The sequence below is a fragment of the Psammomys obesus genome, unplaced genomic scaffold, assembly GCF_907164565.1.
Source record: "Psammomys obesus unplaced genomic scaffold, mPsaObe1.curated_primary_1811, whole genome shotgun sequence".
NCBI lineage: Eukaryota > Metazoa > Chordata > Mammalia > Rodentia > Muridae > Psammomys > Psammomys obesus.
In genome coordinates, this window is record NW_026591816.1 from 5,230,083 (window position 1) to 5,250,600 (window position 20,518).

The following is a 20,518-nucleotide window of genomic DNA, read 5'->3' on the forward strand; positions in this document are numbered from 1 at the left end:
AAAGCCACAACAGAGAATTAGCCTGACATGTTACCTGAGTCTTGTGAATCTTTTGAGTGAATCACTGAAGCAGAAAATTGTGTCAGCAACTCTGTCTGCAACCATCCTTCCCATAGCAAAGTTCAAATATGATCTACATGTATAAGAACAAGTCTATTTTATATGTTTTTATGTTTTCTAAACACAAACTCAAATCTCCTGCTCCTGTTTTTTCCTCTATATAAATAAGAGTTCATGATAAATTCTATGAGAAAAATTGAAGTGCGAAACAATAAATGTTTCAAAAATATTCTTGATCAAATTTAAAGCCATGAATTGGAGCTGAGCATCCATTGGAACAATATAAGACTTTATACACACCATAAACGCTAACAGAAGAAATGATGAAATAATATTATTTATTTTTTATTTGCTATATTTCAAATTTGAATTTGTGGTATCCTTCCTGTCAAATGAAATAAGTGAAAAAGAAACTGCAGGACTTTAAGAAGTTATTTGCAATTATAGAAATGTATCTCCGTTCACTATGGTAGTGTTTTTTAAATTCAACAATAGCTTTTTTGTTTGATATACTTTTCAAAGCAATATTTGAATTAGGGAAGTATTATTATTTTTATTTAGACAGAGAACAGAATCCTCTTCTTCACTTGTTTGCCTTACATTTAGTTTGCCTTGTTATTGGGATTGAAAAGATTGAAAACTTGCCTTCTTCATCTCTCCATGGAGCCTTCCACTTACGGGTAAACATGAGGGAATACAACTCTGCAATAGCCAATGCATTTACTCTACAATGGATGGGGATTAAAACACTGCACCAGGGAATCACCTTCAGTTACCACAGTCCCCATTTGCCTTACTAGGATTATGCTCATTTGTGTTAGCTGAAGTCACCTGGAGTGTATTGAATTACATCCAGGGAGCATTTCAAGCCACAAGCTAAGATGAAGGACGTTTTAATGAGGGTTTTACGCAACTGTAAATTCCGAGGAAAGAGATTGTCTTCACTTTCATCTATTGTAGAAGACAATATTTTTCTGTGCTTATCTCTTCCATTTCATACTCATATGTTCATCAATGTATTCATTAAACAATAATAACTATACAATAAAAAAGATTAACATGGTATGTGTTCCTGATACATAGTGGGGGATGGGGTAATGGAGGGCAAGATGCTTTGAAGCCATCATTTGCATTTACTCTTCTCTTTGTGTAGGCCCCTTTCTGTCTCCTGTACTCTAACAGGTATATTGACGTACACATACAAACACATGGCTTTTCTCCCACTCAAGTGTCTGAAGAAACAGCTCTTACCTTTCCCAAAGATGAGGCTCCAAATACTACCTTGAAATGAACTCAAACATCTAAGTGCTCATTTTCTGACCTATCTGTTTTTCTATTTTCTGTTATATACAAAGATCAATCCTTATCCTTGCCACTGGCATAGTTGTGGGAAATTTTTATGACTTTGCTTAACTAAAACAATGAATATTTTTATGGCTCTTCATTTTGTCTTCTCTCAACAAAACATTTTATTGGTAAATTTATTTGACCACTACTTTTAATGATAACATCCATTTAATAAAAGATTGATCATGTTATGTGAGAAAAAAAGGAAAGTGGACAAACTAACATCTTATTAAAAATATTAATTCAGACTAAAATATACTTGAAAAAAGTTAGAGAACTTTATACATGAATATAATGTGCTTCATTCAACCTACTTCAGTCCCTTCCCTCCAATCCCTCCTACCCCACTAACCCCCCACTTTCCTTTCACAATTTCATATATTCTTTATTAAACCAACTGAGTCCAGTCAGTGCTAGCAGCATGTGTGTGGCTATAGGCTCATCACTGTGTCATGGCAGCCTGCTAGGACCATCTAAAAAAAACCACTGCTTTCCTGAAGCCATCTTCTACTGTTCTCTACACAGGAACACCACACACATCCCTGTGTCTAGAGGTTACATTATTTTCTTGCAGAAAATCATCTCACCTTTTGAAGGCTGCAGCATGACTTTAGATATAAACGTGCATTTAATCCTTACAGCCATGCCATGCTTTGGAAACTCTGCCCAATAACAGACTCTACCAAAGTAAACTTTACCAAAGTAGTGGCTTTCAAAGATAGCTCTAGCACACTGCTGTCACTCCCATGAAATGACTGAAATTCTTTTACATGCATGATGCACAGTTCATAAAATATTACACTTGATATAACACTTATGTATTACATTTGCAACTCACTGAATTAATGTTTAGGGGATAAAAATGTTGCAAAAAATACTAGTTGCCAGTTCAAGGGACACGCCTCTGCCTCATTCTTAACTGAGTCCTGATTTTATTTCTTACTTATTGTCTGTGTGTCTCTAGGACTAATGTGCAGTTGAATCATGAAAATTCTATGTTGCCTTGGTGGCTTAATGGCATGATCAGACACTTCTGCGAATGTGAACATTTTGCAGGCAAATCTTAGAGGAACAAGTTGTCTGGGAGATTCTCTAAAATTATTTTTAAAATCAAAATGCATACCTCTGGATGTTTTCATGAGCATGTGAGGCCTGTAGATGATGCTGGTATCATAGGGCCATGAAGTGAAATAGTTAAAAGGTGAGAAGATACTGACAATATTGATTAGATCTACACAGCCAGGGACTTCTCATATGTACATACATAAACATATATACACACATAATATCCTCTTACTGTTCTATTAATGAACTCTCTTGATTACTTCTTTCTTGAAGCCTGAAAGATCCTAAATGATAAGACAAAAACCCATTCCTAAGAATAATTTCACAAATGCTGTTCATAGTGTCTCAAACTAAAAGCAATTAATTATTACAAAGCTCACTTATTCTAAATTTTGAAATGATAGTTTAAAAGAATTATGTCAGCATGCTCTATAGCAAGAAGGCAGTTCTCCTTAAGTTTGCTTTATTAGATTAAATGCTGCAATAATTTAATCACTATCAAAATTTCAATATGTAGATATATATGAATATATATTCCATTAGCCAATCAAAAATATAATTTGTAGTTCCAGGATCCATATATTTTAGGAAACTAATAAGCAATCTGTGTACTTCTAAGGGGTACTGAAATATGTACATGTATGCTTATGGGAATTTTTCTTCATAGATATTATGCATGGAATACTCGATAAATTTGGATGAAATGTCTTCTTTCTAGGCAAAAATCTAATGTTTTCTTTTCATCTATGCTTCAAAACTAGTTTTATACAGCACACTCATACATGATGCTTCTAGAAACATACCGGTCTAATCCAATCCCATGACTTCCAAAGTATAAACATTTGTCCCTGTAAGTAATATTCATATTCTATGTTATGGTATTTTTATTTTCTTGGTCTGTGGGTACCCTTTATGGAATGTCCAGGACACAGCACAGTATGATTCCCTGTCATCTCCACTCTACAGTAGGTCTCTAACCCTTACTGTATGTAACTGTCACTTCATACTCTGAGCTGTACCTCATTTCCTTCTCTGCCTTACCCAACACCTGTAACCATCATTCATTTTCCAACTTCTATTAATCTGAGTTATTAAAATGTTACGTATGTGTGATACATAATGTAGATGTATATGTGACATAAAGCATTTCTTTTTTCTCTCTGTGGCTTATTAAACTCTGTCCACAGTTTTTAAAAAGTAATAGATAAGATTCTAAGGTTACATTTTAATAGTATTCACCTTTATCTTTCATTAAATTTGATGACAAGACTAATAATAAAGTCCATTAAAATACCTGTGTTTAAACTATTTTCACATACTTAATAAAATAATATTGTCTCTTATCATGTCCTCACTTGATAAGTTATAATTAGCTGCATATTACAGCAATTTCTTTTAAAAAGTATTAGGAACAATGTCAGTTTAATCTTAGCAAACATACATATGTTGAATACATATTTTAATTTGACTAGACTTTTATGGGATAATTACATAATTTATTTTTCAGTATCTTATTTACAAATAAGTCTCAGAAACATTTCAAATGTTTATTTGAACTTAAAATCAATTCAGATATTATCTAATGGAAAATAAAGCTGATAGAGCTGAAGAGTTTGCAAGTGGGTTCCCATTTTGGATAATTAAGTTAGGAGAAGCCATTTTTAAACATATTGAATGAGCTAAGGCTGCATTTCTAAGGTGATTGCTGACACATACTTGAAACTTAGGAGAAGGTAAAACTTTTAATTATGAATAATCCTTTGACAAGTGCTTGTATTTGCTTTGGCTGCCATAACAACATGCCAGACACTTAATGGCCTAAAGAATTGAAATTTATTACTAAAGACGGAAAGTCAAAGATCCACGTATAAACACAGTACATTTCATTTGGAGTCCTCTTTGCCTTTTTCATAGGTAAAATGTCCTCACACATGGGTTCATACGTACACATCAGGAATTAAAGAGCTCCCTGGTGTCTCATAAATATATGCATCCTATAGGTTTAGAACAGCCTCTCCTAGCCCTCCTTAGGAACTGTAATGGAAGTTTTGGTTTCTTTAAAAATTCAGTTATGCTATGCAAACGTGTTTTTGTTTTAATCCCAAATGTGGGATTTCCGTTCGGGCTTTGGTTTGTCCACAGCTGATAACTGCGTCCTGCAGGGCAAGGTCTTTGCCAGCTGCTAAAGGCCTGCCTCATGAGCATGGAGAAGGCGTGGCCTAGGACTCTGAGGACGATAAATATGAAAGCCTTCAAGAGAAGGTTTGGCGGTTTGGAGAGACCAGAGACTGACATTGTGGTGGCTTGGAGAGACACAGGAGAGAAACATTTCAGGGCAGCGGCTTGGAGGACACTGCTGGCTGCATTTGCTGTTAACAGAGATTGGGAAAGCCCCCTAAAAAGCCGAGAGAAGTAAAGGGGTTGTGCCCTTTCTCCCCATTAACCTTCTCTCTCTTTCCTAGGGTTAAAGGGTTGGTGAAAGGGAGGTAGAGGTGTAAATACTCCAAATAAAATACTGTTTAAAAACAAGCTTAACAAGAAACTGCATTTCCAAATATAACAATACAGAGGTGAAGGTTTGTTGAAAAAATATCCATTTGTAAAAATAAAGGTATACGTATTGATTACACCATCTTTAAAATTATGATTTTTTAAAATTTTATGTAAATGGATGTTTGCCTGTACCATGTGTATACATGGTACCTGCAGAGACCAGAAGAGGGCATCAGAACCCTCTGGATTTCAGGAGCTTGTGAATCTTGCGGGTGGTAGGAACTGAACTCATGTTCTCTTCAAAAGCAGCAGAACTCTTAACTAAAGAGCCACCTTTCCAGCCCCACCTTCCCTGTCTTTTATGGGTACACTGCTTTAAAACTAACTGCATCTAAATGATAAAAGTGCAGTTGTCTGTGATTTGTAAATTCTGGTAGATGTTTTTGGTAAGCTCAGAAGTAGAGAAGTTTAGTGACTAGAAACAGTACTTTAATAAAATACATGGATTACAATTGGGTATTTTCACAAACAGAGAATATTGGAGGAAGAGTCAGCTGGTAGAATATTACAAATCTTTGTAATGTACCATTTTTAAATTTTTGGTAAGCTAAAGATTTGTCTGATATTAGTGTTAAAATCAAATTATTTTCCATCACCTTCAAAGTTTGAATAAACAATTATGTAGCAACTATCTTTATGAAAACAATACAAAAGGAAAAGCTAGTATCTGCTTTCCTATTACTAATGAATATTTACCTAGTGCTAAAAAGTAAGACACCTTAGTGTTCAATGTCTATAATTCTTTGATACTTCTCTCTTTTCTTCAAATCTCCTATAATATTATTATATAATTCTACTGGGATAGAAGATGTGGGGCTTAATAGCTCACACTATTTTCAATAATAAGTTATAGGTGAAATGTTTTTGAAAAGAAGAAAAAAGAAATTAAAAGAACAAAGGTTAAAAAATGACAGAAATAACAAACTCAAATAAGGATGAATGAAAGACTTGAAGTTCTTGTCATACAGGTGTTTGATTTGCTTGGTTAGAGTTACACTAAGATATTTTATATTATTGTGAAGGGTGTTGTTTCCCTAATTTTGTTCTCATATTTATTGTTTGTATAAAGGAGGCCAACTGATATCTATGAGTTAATCTTATATCCAGCCACTTTACTGAAGGTATTTATCAGCTATAGGAGTTCTCTGGTAGAATTGGGGGCCATTTAGGTATACTATCATATCATCTGTGAATAGAGATATTTCGAAGTCATTCTTTCCCATTTGTATCCCCTTCATCTCCTTTGTTGTCTTATTGTACTAGCTAGAACTTCAAGCACTGTTGAATAGATATGGAGAGAGCAGACAGCCTTGTCTTGTCCCTGATTTTAATGGAATTGGTTTAAGTTTCTGTCCATTTAATGTGCTGTTGGTTCAGCTATACCACTCCTGTCAATTTATGAAAAAGACGCTCCACCATACTATAAGGGCATCTCCTCAACTGTGTTCAAAGCACCTTTATTGGTAATAGGCAGAAACTGCAAACAACCCAGATGTCCCTCAACTGAAGAATGGATACAAAAAAATGTGTTATATTTACACAATTGACTACTACTCACTATTGAAATCAAAGAAATTTGTAAAATTTGCAGGTAAATTGGTGGAACTAGAAAATATCATCCAGAGTGAAGAAACCTGACACAGAAAGACAAACACAGTATATACTCTTACAAGTAGATATTAGCCATATAGTACAGGAGAACATACTACAATCCATAGACCCAGAGAAGCTAAATAACAAGGAGGACACAAAGAAGGAAATTTGAGGACTTTAAAGTCAATGCTAATGAATGCGAGGAATTGGGAGAAATGCCCTTATCCCCTTTAGTTTGTAAATGAAGTTTTACAACTGGTTCCCAGTTGAAGGTATGTAAATCTGGAAACTTGGGAGAGGGTAGGGAAAAGATTGCAAGAATATTACGCTAGTAATGGTAATGAGAAGGTACCTGTTATAACTTTTTCTCTGTGGACTCTAATTAGAAACGTACTGGATCCTAGGCATGAGAGTGATAAAATGAAAAATTTGATCTTACAAGCTAAAGAGTTGCTTGAAAAAATTAGAGCAGCCAAACAGGCAGAAAAAAAAGTACTTCTAAGGTTATTTCAAATGTTCATAAAGGAGTTCAAATAGATTTGTGTAATTCGAGAGCAGAAAATAATTTAAGAGCTAGATAGTGAGAATGAAATGGAGTCAGAGGAACAAACTGCCAAGTCTCATAATTCAGACTGGCCCCCTGTGCCCTCTGCCCCATGGCTTTCCTTGCCACATGTGCAGGAGATACGGGACCACTGTAGGAAGATATTACTGTTCTCCGAGAGAAAGTCCAATTAGAAAGGGAACAAGTTCAGTTATTAAGGGAAGTAGAGAAATTAAAATAAGAAAAACAATAATAATAATAGTAATAATATTAGTGATAATAAATAATAATAACAATAATAAAATTGGATTGTTTGCACTGGTAAATTTTAAAGTCTGGTTTTGACTTTTAAAATTATAAATGTGCTTTATGATTTCACTCCTAACGAGGATGCTTTGTTTTAATAATACAAAAACAAGTTTTAAAAAAATATTTAAATGTTTAAAAAGCAGGTCCCGCAGTTGTTTTGTTTTTTGTTTTTGTCTCTGTTTTTTTGTTTTTGTGTGCAGCCTGTCTGTTTTGGTTTCTGGTTTTGGTTTGCTCTCGAAGTCTGGGGAAACTTGGAGAGTTTCCAATCTGGTCAAGGGAATATGGAGGACGCTCCAATTCCCGGGGAAGGGGCTTGTAAAAGCTCTACTTCTTTGGCACCAGGAGAGAGGGTCACTGGGACCATATTCTGTGTGATAAGAGGGCTGCTGGAGCCCGCTCTCCATCTGGAAGCTGTGGAGAGGGCCATGGGGGCTCTGCTCCTTCTGGTATCTATGTGTGTGGAGGGGACCCATGAGGGAGTCCACTCCTTCTGGAATTTGTGGGACTGTGTGTCTGGTAGAGGCTGGTCAAGTCCTGGTATTTGGGTATTCTGGTTACTCCAAGGTGACAATGTCGGATCTCTATGTTCCTTTGCTATGTCTCTATGTGTGTATGTGTTTATTTGTGGGCAAACTGACGATATTTTAAAATTTGACTGACGATATTGACATTTTTAGACATGAGACAGTTTGACTCAACACCTCTGAGTTTGGTCCTGGACCATCAGAGTTAAATTCTATAAAACATTTTAAAATTTATTAGGTATTTTAAAATAATAACCCAAAGACAGTCTCTGAGAAATGTAACTATGGATAAGATCCGCACCTGCCAAGGCCAGAAGACAGAATTCCAATTACCAGACTCCTTCAGTTTAGTCCTGATTTGACTTGAAGTGCTGGGCTGGGTTGGTCTGGGGAGGGGACTCCCATTTTTTGAGGAGTAGGGGAAGTAAAAAAGGGATAAGAGGATGGGAGGGTAGAATCAAGAGGAGGAAGGGTGTTATAATCGGATGTAAAGTGAATAAATAAATAAATTAGTGAGAAAAAAGATGAATGAAAATTATTCCCTTTGACCTCCTATCATTATCCACTATTTTTAAATCAATGGAGGTGAGCACCCAATCATTTTGACATTACAATCTATTTTTAAAAAGGTACATATTTGTAATGAGAAAATGTTTTAAGTACACTTGTTAGGTAAGTTTTAGTACTTGGAAACTTTCGATTGTAAAGGAGTCTATAATGGAAATTTTGCAGTATCAGTGGTAAAATGATATATAAGTTTTAACATAGCTTACAAAGTACTACGGATTTCAAAAATCTGTAATAAATTTCATTCAGTTCATAATGTGTAGTAACGATATAACATAATAAAAGAAATACAAGTAAGAATTATCTTAATAAACTATTCACCCAAACAATCTTTAATCCTCAGAAAAGGGGAGTTCCCTCCTAACCCTCCCCAGCACATCAAGGCAAATCCGGACTAAGCACCCTCCCTCCCTTTCACTGAGCCCACTCATATCAGCCCAGCTAGGGGAAAGAGATCCAAAAGCAGGCAACATAGTCCATGTCAGAGACAGTCTTGCTTCAATTAATTTAATTTAATTTAAAACAATTAAATCAGAAAGCTTTTCCTGAAGGCTCACAACAAAGTGCCCACGTATGAAGAAGGGCTTCTTTGACCTCCATAGCATTCTGGTGTGTAACATGCGAGAGGGAAATTTTTCACATATGTTTGAGGCTGGGATTCATAGGTAGTTAAGTGCTTGCACAGAAGATAACAGCCTTTATGTTAATTCTCACCCCTGACTCTGAAACAAAAATAGAGAAGTGAAAGAAATATATATTAAGTAGCAGGTTAAGTGCAGAAAAAACTTTGACTCAAGATACAAAGACAGTCATAAGAAGCAACACACTGGGAAAGTTCCTGTTTGTTTTCCTTGAGTCAGATTATACTAAAGAAAAATTTACTGGGGCTGAAGTGTACTATGAGTCCTGTCTACATGGGGGAAGCCTCGTGATGGCACAAAGAAGGAAAAAGCCCTTAACAATATATAAGATAGATAACCAGCAAGATTACATTTGATATGTTAATATTATTTACTCCTTCTACAAATAAAAACAGTAACATATTCATTGAGTAAATAAGACACCTGTGAATTTATCTTCAGAGTCTTGATGCCAAGAAATGTCACAGACAAACATGGAGAAACCATGAAGCCCTGTCACTAGCCTCTTTGGAAATTTGGCTGTGATCCCCACACAGCTCTACCCCGGCTCCAGGCATTTGCTTCTTTTTCTTAGGAAGAACATGTGTTTTCACAGGAGTTACTAGTTAATATGGAATGACAGATGATAGGTGTTTTTAGATGCACACACTGCTCTAGATTTGCTTTTTAAAATCACTTTTTAATTTTAATTATTTAGATTTTAATATAATTACATCATTTCACTTTTCCTTTTACTCCCTCCAAAGCCTCCCATGTGTCCCCATCTTGCTCTTTCAAATATATGAAGCTGTGTATATATGAATATATTATATAGGATACATACACACATACACTTGTGTGTATGTATCCTGTATAATGTTAATTGCATAGAACTGAATATAACAGAGTATCAGCACCCAAGCCTCAGGAGTCATTGTGGAAGAAGAAATAGAAAGATACACTTTTCAGAAATAAACCTATGAATCAAATTAAACTATACTAAGACTTGTTATGTTATGATTACTAAAGAGAAAAATTAATTTTTTTTTACCAGTTAATAGGTAAAAGCAATAAAAGAATTCGGAAAATGCTTCAAACACCACTGACCATGTAAGGTGAAGTAATGTGTTCTGTGTTTATTATAAAGTATATTGTATAAATATTATAAAGTATATTGCCACAAGTTGGACAGAGCTCACAAGTTATACCACAAACACTCAAACACATGTAAAGTGCAAGCAAAAGGTTAAAAAAATTATATAGTCCAAGAATCATGAACCCATTGCCAGACACTGAAAGCACACGTTTATAACCCTAAGAAATCCCAACCAAACCCCTAGATATATAACCACACATTTAACAATGAACAGCTCCATGCTCTATGTGATTCACTCACATTTTGCTGCATTATTTTGACTGTTGTCCCAATCAAAAATAACTTCAAACATTCAGACTGCAAACACAAGTGTGGCACCTTTTACAGAAACCCCTTCAGTCCAACATTATACTGTCAAGACAAGTGAATATTTTAAAATAAAAAAAAGATATCTAAATTATTGGACTAGCTCTTTAAAATCTCCTCAGTTTAATATTTAATGAACAATCCACATTTGCAATATGAATTAATGATAATGAGGGTACTAGTTAGCCAACTGTGTATATGTTTGTGATTGTGTGTGTAATGTGTGTGTAATGTGTGTGTATGTAGGTGTGTGTGCCTGAAGGTATGTTTGTACATGTTCCTGAATTTGTTCATGTGAAGGTCAGAGGCTGATGTCCTCAATCATTCTCCACTTTTGTGTTTAAGATATGGTTGCTCACAGAACCTGGAGCACACTGGTTCTGGAAAACTAACTAGGCATCAAACTTCAAAAATACTTTTGTGTCCACTTTCCTAACAGGCATTAACACCCCCACTGGCTTTTTACATAGGTGCTTATTGTCTAAAAGCAAATGATAAGAAAGTAATCTATGAGGTAAAACCTTGAAGGAAATACCGCAGTAGCTTGTTTGTATACCTATCTACAATCAAGAGCCTGCTAAGAATAGGGCCATGCATATGATTCAGATTTTATTCAGTGAACAATGGAAAGCATGCTGATCTAAAGATCTACAAATGTTTCTGATAATAGAGTGTGAAGAACTGAGCTTGATAGACAGAAAGTTATGGAAGTAAATATGTAGATGGGAAGATGGGGTGATTTATATAATGTCTAGATATCCCTTCATAGTTTTTCATATATACTGTAGGATGCTTGCTTAGCCAAACTTTGGGCAGAATGCAGGGAATCTTATGAAAGGGAGAGAGAGAAAGATCTGGAGGGGACAGGAGCTCCACAAGGAGAGCAACCAAAACAAACAAACAAACAAACAAACAAACAAACAAAAAACCTGGGGCACAGGGGTCTTTTCTGAGACTGATATTCCACCAAGGACAATGCATGGAGATAACCTAGAATCTTATGTAGCCTATGGGTTCCATAGTAAGGGGAACAGGGCCTGTGTCTGACATGAATTCAGTAACTAGCGCTTTGATCACCTTCCCCTGAGCAGTCTTACCAGGCCACAGAGGAAGACAATTCAGCCAGTCCCGATGAGACCTGATAGACTGTGGTCAGATGGAAGGTGAGGAGGACCTCCCTTATCAGTGGACTAGGGGAGAGGTATAGGAGGAGAAGAGGGAGGGAGGGAGAGATTGGGATGAGGGAGGGGGCTACAGCTGGGATATGAAATGAATAAACTGTAATAAATAAAAAAACAAATAAAAATTAGTCCTTAAATACGAAAAAGTCGAATGTATAGACGTGTTACGGTGAAGAAAAAGTGACCCTCAAACAAGTCTCTGTCATACATAAGCTGACAGTTTTGTTGTTTTAATGGCAACAAGACTATAAAACAACAAAAATGTAGTAAATTTTATCTTATAGCTATATGAAAAATGAAGATGCTTTCATTTATTTTCCATAAGAGGATGCCAAACAACCAACTGAGTGTGAATTGCAGATCTCAAAATAGAGATGCACAGAGATTTGGGTATGCACTGCCAAGAGGATGGATAATTTTCACAGTTAGAGAAAGTGTTAAGTTTTGGGATATCTAGAAATGCCACTTGGGAATAGACAGCAGTTGCTATTTTTAAGATCTGTATCATGCAACTGTAAACAGAATAATCATTAGTGATTAATTCATACTCAGCTGAATGTTCTTATTCTTCCCATTCTCCCAGCTTTATTGCCTTAATTGATATTATTGTATGCCATTAGCTATAGATTATAGTGAATTAACTGATACTTCCTAACAATTATATGGGATGAAGATTCTGTTCTTGGTGAGTATAGTCTGGTGTTGGTTTCATTTAAACAGTCATAAAATGCAGAAAATAGTTCTAATCTTGTTTTGTAAAGTAGGTTGTACATAGGAACCATCAAACCACACACAGGAAGCAACACTCTTTAGAAAAATCCAATCTTTAACTGTTTCTCTGCCATTCTATATTCCTCTACGGAGAATTCTCTGTTTAGCTCTGTACTCAATTTTTCAATTGGATTACTTGCTTTGTTGCTTTTTACCTTCTTTATTTCTTTATATATTCTGGATATTAGCCCTCTGTCAGATATAGGATTGGTGAGATCCTTTCCCAGTCTATATGCTGTCATTTTGTTCTGACGACAGTGTTCTTTGCTGTACAGAAGCTTTTCATTTTCATGAGGTCCATTTATTGATTGTTGATCTTAGAGCCTGTGCTGTTGGTGTTCTGTTCAGGAAGTTGTCTCCTTTGCCAATAAGTTCTAGGCTCTTCCCCACTATTTTTTCTAACAGGTTTATTGTGTCTGGTTTTATATTGAGGTCTTTGATCCAAAACTTTAGTTTTGTGCAGGGTAATAAGCATGGATCTATTTACATTTTGCTACAAGTAGACACCCAGTTAGACCAGCACATTTGTTGAAGATGTTCTCTTTTTCCATTGTATGGTTTTGGTTTCTTTGTCAAAAATCAAGTATTGATAGGTGTGTGGGTTTATTTCTGGGTCTTCTATTTGATTCCATTGGTCCACCATTCTGTTTCTATGCCAGTATCATGAAGTTTTTATTACTATTGCCCTGTACTACAGCATGAGATCAGGGATGGAGATACTTCCAGAAATATCTGGGCACAGGAGCTTTTCTGAGACTGATACTCCAACCAAGGTCCATTCATGGATATTACCTAGAACCCCTGCTCAGATGTAGCTCATTGCAGCTCAGTCTTCAAGTGGGTTCCCTAGTAATGGGAACAGGGACTCTCTCTGACATGAAATCAGTGGCTGGCTCTTCGATCACCTCCCCCTGATGAGGGAGCAGCCTTGCCAGGCCACAGAGGAGGACAATGCAGCCAGTCCTGATGAGACCTGATAGGCTAGGGTCAGATGTAAGGGGAGGAGGACCTCCCCTATCAGTGGACTTGGAAAGGGACTTGGGAAGAGGGAGAGTGGGATTGGGAGGGAATTAAGGAGGGGCTACAGCTGGGATACAAAGTGAATAAACTGTAATTAATATAAAAAAGGAAAAAAAAGAAAAATCCAATCTAACTTCCAATTTTCCTTCCTCTAATTTCCTACGGGCATTATTAAAAACTTCTTTTTATTGTAGTAAGGGTATGTTACATGAGATTAGCTCCTCGAATGTTACCAAGGACTTAAAGTGAATTACTCTTTTCTGTAGTCCTGTAGTTCTGTAGAATTGATTGAGAGAAAGAGCAACGAAGTCAATTAGATTTTAGATGCTCCACTACAAATAGTGAAGTGCATTTATAAAGTAACTAGTGTATTTATTAACGCAAATATTTCAAGACTGTCACACTGAAGGAATGCTAATGTTTCTAACCTTAATGTGCTTTAAGGAAGCCAAGCACTGTGCCCTCTACATCCGTTTCTTTCTAGATTTTTCTCCTCCATTTAGGCAACAAGAAAGAGGCAAGATCACAATTCTAAACATGTACTAATGTATTTTGAATGACATTAAATGATAATTTGTTTTATTTCTGTAGGTATTTAATTATTACTTTGTTCAAATGTAAACCTTATTAATTTTATTTCAGTGCAAAATAACAATTGAGTGTTTTCTGCTTAAATACTAAACATTTTAGAGCCTTTCTTTCAAATTGTTGTATCATACACACACACACACACACACACACACACACACACACATACCTATGTTTGTCTGTGTATTTACTGGTAGCAAACTACTACTTATTTTAAAGAGGAATCACACTCAATATTGCTTTCCTGCCAAGGGGGATGAAAATGTAACAGCGTCTTCATCCACAAGAGATCTAAGTATTTGCTAAGTATGTGCATTGTCAATATACTTTTCTACTTGGTTTAGATGCAGACAGAGAGCTTGTGTGGAGTTCTAACATGGATACAACTAAACTAGGATGCTCACTTTTGATTGCTGTTCATTTTTTCATAGCCTAGAACTCACTGTGTAACCTAGGCTAGTCGTGAACTCAAGGCCATGCTAATATCTCAGCCTCTGAGAGCATGGATTACAGGCATGAGCAACCACACCCAGCTAAGAAGGGCAGCATTAAGGTGGTAGGTGAAGGTGTTAGAAGTGAATCAGCTTCATGTCTCTCCAGGCTCTCTTAGACATTGACAAACTACTTACTGCACTTACTGCAATGCAGGGCAAGGCCCCTTTCACATCCTGCTTTGTGCATCACAGAGCACATCAAAGTTATTGGAGACACAAATTCCTGGAATAAAATTGGTTCATGTTCCTGTATACCAACTTCATTGAGTACATTACTGTTCTTTCAACCAAGCCCAAAACCAGACATCATCCCAGGTCCATCCTCATGTTCTACATTTTGTGCCAATAAATTAACAAATGTATAAATTCTAGGTCCTAAATATACCTCAAAGAAAATTTTCTTTTCACCCTTGCTGAAATTTTCTTACTTGTTATACATCCCATCTTTTACTGGCTATAAACTGATCACTAGAGTGATCTCTAAAAAGCATAATAACGATTGTGGTTTTGTTTGGCAAAACCCCTAATTGATGATCAGCTTCGGAATAAAGACAAATTATGTTATTATGAGACATGGGCCATTTATCAATCAACTCTTTTACTTGCATGCTTGTTTGTAACCTCCTCACTTTGTGAGCACTGTCCATGAACACATCTCGGAAATACCGCCTACACTTTAGACATACCTTTAGGCATTAAGGATATAAAATGGACAAAATAGAAAATTCCTAGTCTCTTTTATTGTATGCTGATTTATTTGGTTACACTTTGGGGGAATGGATGATTATATTGTGTTTTTTTGTTTTTGGGGTGTTGTTGCTGTATTGGGCTTTTGTTTGTTTTTGAGGAAGAACTTAAAGTGAAATGGGTAGGAAGGGGGAGAGCATCTAGAAGGACTTGAAGAGGCGAACACTATGATCAAAATATATTTAAACTTAAAATTGTTATAAATAATAAAAACACATGATAAAAAAGCAAGGTCCAACCCAGCAGAAAAAAAAAGCATTAATGAAAAATGATATTTTACCACCAATACAGTATTTTCTGAAGTATATTAAATACCAGTGCAGTAAAAATATTTCATTTCATAGGCAAACAATAAATAATTTTGCTTTTGTTCTGGTTCTTTTTAATTTTTTTATTAATTATACTTCATTTACTTTGTATCCCCCCTGTAGTTCCCTCCCTTCTCCTCTCCCAATCCCTCCCTTCCTTCCCCTTCTCCACGAATGCCCCTCCCCAAGTCCACTGGTAGGGGAGGTCTTCTTTTCCTTCCTTCTGATCCTAGTCTGTTAGGTCTCATCAGGAGTGGCTGCATTGTCTTCCTCTGTGGCCTGGTAAGGCTGCTCCTCCCTCAGGGGAAGGTGATCAAAGAGCAGGCCAATCAGTTCATGACAGAGCTCTGTTCCCATTACTATGAACCCACTTGGAGACTGAACTGTCATGGGCTACATCTGTGCAGGGGTTCTAGATTATCTCCATGCATGGTACTTGTTTGGAGTATCAGTCTCAGGGAAGACCCCTGTGCTCAGATTTTTTGGTTCTGTTGCTTTTCTTGTGGGACTTCCGTCCTCTCCAGATTTGAATCTTTTATAATTTAAGGTTTTTTTTTTTCATTTTAGCTTAAGCACCCCATTTTTCTCTTGGTACTTCATTGTTGGTAGTTATTAGTGAAAAAAACACTGTGAGCCTCTTGAATAACTGGTATCTACAGGAACTATTCTTATGGATACTCAGGAATGTGTATGGATACTCAAGATGTGGCTCCTGCATATGACAATTTCTGTGGGCCGAATCATCTACTCACTTAGAAAATATACATACACATGACTTCGCATGCAGGGAGAGATCTATTCTGAAGCATTCATACTCTGTCACTCTAGCCTCCACGTAAAACTAAACCTGGGAAACTATGAAGGCAATTAATGAGGGTATGCATTTACACAGATATGCAAGACATACTGAAAGAAAGGGGCGTCCCTGCACTCTAGGAGGTAGAGGGGGGTGGATCTCTGTGAGTTTGAGGCCAGCCTGGTCTACAAAGCGAGCCTAGGGCAGCCAAGGCTACACAGAGAAAACAAAAAAACAAAAAAGGGGGTATATAAAAATTGTACTTATTTTTGATAAAGATACTGCTGAAAGCATAGCATCAGAATTATTCATTCTTATATTTAGTATAGCATAAAAGATCTCTAGAGAACTTTATACTGATAAATAATACTGATGGATTTCTATAAGAATATTTGTTCTTTTGTTTCTTCTTTAACTCCTTTTCTTTTTCATTTTCTCAGATCATCATAACTTCTGTTCCTGCTTGATTATTTTAAATGTCTCCTTAGAATCTCATCAAATATCTTTAGCATATTCTTTATGACTTAATTGTTATTTCTTTATTACAAATCTGTGTTGATTCCTTCATTGTCACAGCAATTTCTTACTTCCTTCCTACAGGGGCATTTGTCCCATGAATGACTGGCCGGCAGCAATCTGAACACTAAGGCTCTTCTTTACTCTCTATCCTAAAATTAACTGCAAACCAACAAATCAATAGTGTAAAGTTACCACTCACTGCTCCTGGCTGGCCTCAGGAGCCCCCGAGGGTTCAAGTCAATGCCTTTTTGCTTCTTGCAAGAACTCTAAGACTGAATGAAAAGGAGGCTACCAATTGAAAACTGTAGCTGCATTAGCATGTGAGCCCAAGGAAGGCTCACCCGGCTCCTCCTCCTGCAGGAATGCAGCACTTCACTCTATATTCAGATCAAAATAAATAGTTATTTCACGTGGATGAGTGTTCTTCCTGTATGCAGGTCTATGCATCAATGTGCATGCATGTCTCCTGCCTGTGGCAGCCAGAAGAGAGCACTGGATCCCCTGTAACTGAGCATTTGTGAGCTGGTATGTGGGAGCCAGGTATCCTTGGAAGAACAGCCAGTGCTCTCAACCACTGAGAACTCACTTCTGCCCCACTTTGCCTGATTTTTAATAAACATCTACAAGAAATCATGATAACTCTCACCAAGAGCAAGGTGCTAAGAAGGAGAAGAAGGTCCAGCCTAGTTCACCTCCTCACAGCATACTCACAAACACAAAAGGGTTTCAAAGTATTCTAATGCCATCCACACTGTGCAGTAGAATCTTCAGAGGTGCCCTGGACAAAGATGTATCTAACAAGCACTCAAGATCTTCAACTGATTCTTCTGTACTTAAAGGTCACAAATCTTAGAGATTAAGCTCAGTGTTCAGTGGCTGTTTGCTGGTAGGCAGTCATTAGCACCTTCTTCCTCTAAGAAAAGGCTACAGTGTGTGGCACTGAGACTACCAGCTGTCCTCAGTAAGATAGAGTCAGAATGAGTGCCAAGGAAAAGGCTGAAATATCAACAAATGGTAGGCTGAATGCCAGAACCACTTATAGTTTAAGAACAAGAACAGAGGTTTGGCCTATGTCAGAGTCTGGAGTTGGTAAATACATTCTAAAACATCCGGTAAGAACTGTGTGAGACGTGGCTATAGGTTTGTGAAGAGGTGAGGAAGGGCTGACCAGTGAGGAAATGACCCAGAGCCTTTTTATTTTATTTTTTAAGATCTACAGGCACCACTGTCATGTTAGTTAGAAAAAAGGATGCTCATTTTGAGTGGTATCATCTTTCTCTGAGTTTGAGAAAAAGAGATAAGTGAGCCAAGTGTCTTTCACCAGAGCCAGGAGGGTGACAATGCTTGAGAAATAATTGAATTCCACATTTGTTTGAAAAGAGCAGGACTTCCTACTGTTGACTCTCCTCCCTTTACAACTCTGATAACAGTCCCATTTCAATGGTTCTTTGTTCTGTTGCCAGGCCCATGAGGCTCCACTGGTCTCTCTGAGAAGGCCACAAGTTACTGCTCAGAACCAGTTTCACCATCTGATGTTAATGCTTAATCTCTTTTTAATGTTTCAGATAGAATAAAAATCAGTTATCAAATTTTATAATCTATTGTCTCCATGAAAGATCTTGTCTCCAAGCTGCTCAGGGATCCTGTGTAGTTCATAAGCAAATTGTGTCAATTCCAGGCAAAACCACTCTCTCACTCCTTTACAAACTCTTCAGATTTCCATGATCCTTTATTTCTACTCGGGCTCACTGTAGTAAATCACTTTCCTCAGACTGCTTACTTGGTGAAGACACTACCCACAATCAAAAACCACTTTAACTTGAGAGAACAAACTGTCAAGATTTCAGAGTCCCACCAATCCGTGCCACATTAAGACTGAGAAGCACACTGTAGGGCTGCACACCTCATTGTGACCACCCAGGCCATCTGACCTCCTCCTACAGCTCAGGTTGGGAGTTACATTCAGTCTTCTGTGTGCGCCCTTATGGAAACTAGGTTTTTCTTAATGTGGTATACAGAATCGGTTAGAGCAGATAGATGCTCTTGTGGTGATTTGGTCACATTTCATAAATCCAGTATCTCTGGGAAAAGCCATAGGAAGGATGGTCAATCATGGCGGCTCTGTGAAAATGTAATTTTATGTTACTCTTTGAGTGGCTAAGATCAAAATCTCAACTGACAGCCCATGTTGGCGAGTGTGTGGAAAGATGGGAACACGCCACTGCTGGGGGAAGTGTAAACTTGTACAACCACTTCAGAAATCTGGTGCTTTCTCAGAAAACTGGGAATAACTGTACCTCAAGACCCAGCTATAACACTCCTAGGCATATACCCAAAAGATGCTCCACCATACAAGGACATCTTATTAAACTATGTTCATAGCAGCTTTATATGTAATAGCCAGAATCTGGAAATAACCTAGATGTTCCTCAACTGAAAAACAGGTAAAGAAACTGGCACATTTATACAATGGAATACTACTCAGCTTTAGAGTCAAAGAACTCATGAAATGTGCAAGCAAATGGATGGAACTAGAAAAGACCATCCTGAGTGAGGTAACCCAGAAACAGAAATATACACACGGTGTATACTCACTTATAAGTAAATTTTTAGCCATGTAGTACAGAATAAGCATACTACAAGGCACAAACCCAAAAAAGGGTAAGTAACAAGGAGGACCTAGGGGAGGATGCATAAATCTCACTCAGGAGAGACAGAATAGACAGAGGTAGTGGCTAAAGAATGAGAACAAGGTAGGAGAAGGGGTGCAGACAGTGAAAAAGTTGGAGAGCAGACCTGGGGAGACAAGGGAGAGAGGACAGAAGGCCTGTAGAGAAAAGAGAAACTGAGGGTGGGGGTATCTCTGTGACACAGCTGGAGACCTAAGTCAGGGTATTCTCCTGGGAGGAGATGAAGAGGACTCAAGCAGAGACTCCTAGTAGCAGAGGTCATGGAGACTGAAGAGGACACCTTCTAATTAGGCTAGCATCCTAGCAGAGGGAGGGCAACACCAAATGAGCCACAAGACTTTGACCCAAAATCTACCCTGCCTACAAGATATGCAGGCGTAAAGACAGAGCAGATAGAGCAGAGATTGGGGGAATTCCCAAACAATGCCTGACTCAACCAAAAACCCACACTATGGGAGAGAGTCAACCCCCCGACACTATGAGGGATACGCTGCTAGGCCTGTCAGAGTTATCCTCTGAGAGACTCTGCCCAGCAGTGCCTAAAAACAGATGCTGAGACTCACAGTCAAACATTGCTGCTTAGGGAGTCTTATGGAAAAGTGGGATGAAAGAGAAAATACCTGGAGGTGACAGGAGCTCCACAAGAAGATAAAAAGAGCCAACTAACCAGGGCCCAGAGGGGCTTGCTGAGACTGAAGCATCAACCAAGGACCATGCCTGAACTGGACCTAGGCCCCCTACAAAAATGTAGCAGATGGGC

At 37.4% G+C, this 20,518-nt stretch overlaps 1 protein-coding gene across 5 annotated transcripts in view; it reads right to left on the reverse strand.

Annotated features, from left to right (window-relative positions):
• The window catches only part of Slc16a7 (solute carrier family 16 member 7), a 164,578-nt gene that overhangs the window by 15,164 nt on the left and 128,896 nt on the right, over nt 1-20,518 (reverse strand). The gene's annotated exons all lie outside the window — the stretch shown is intronic.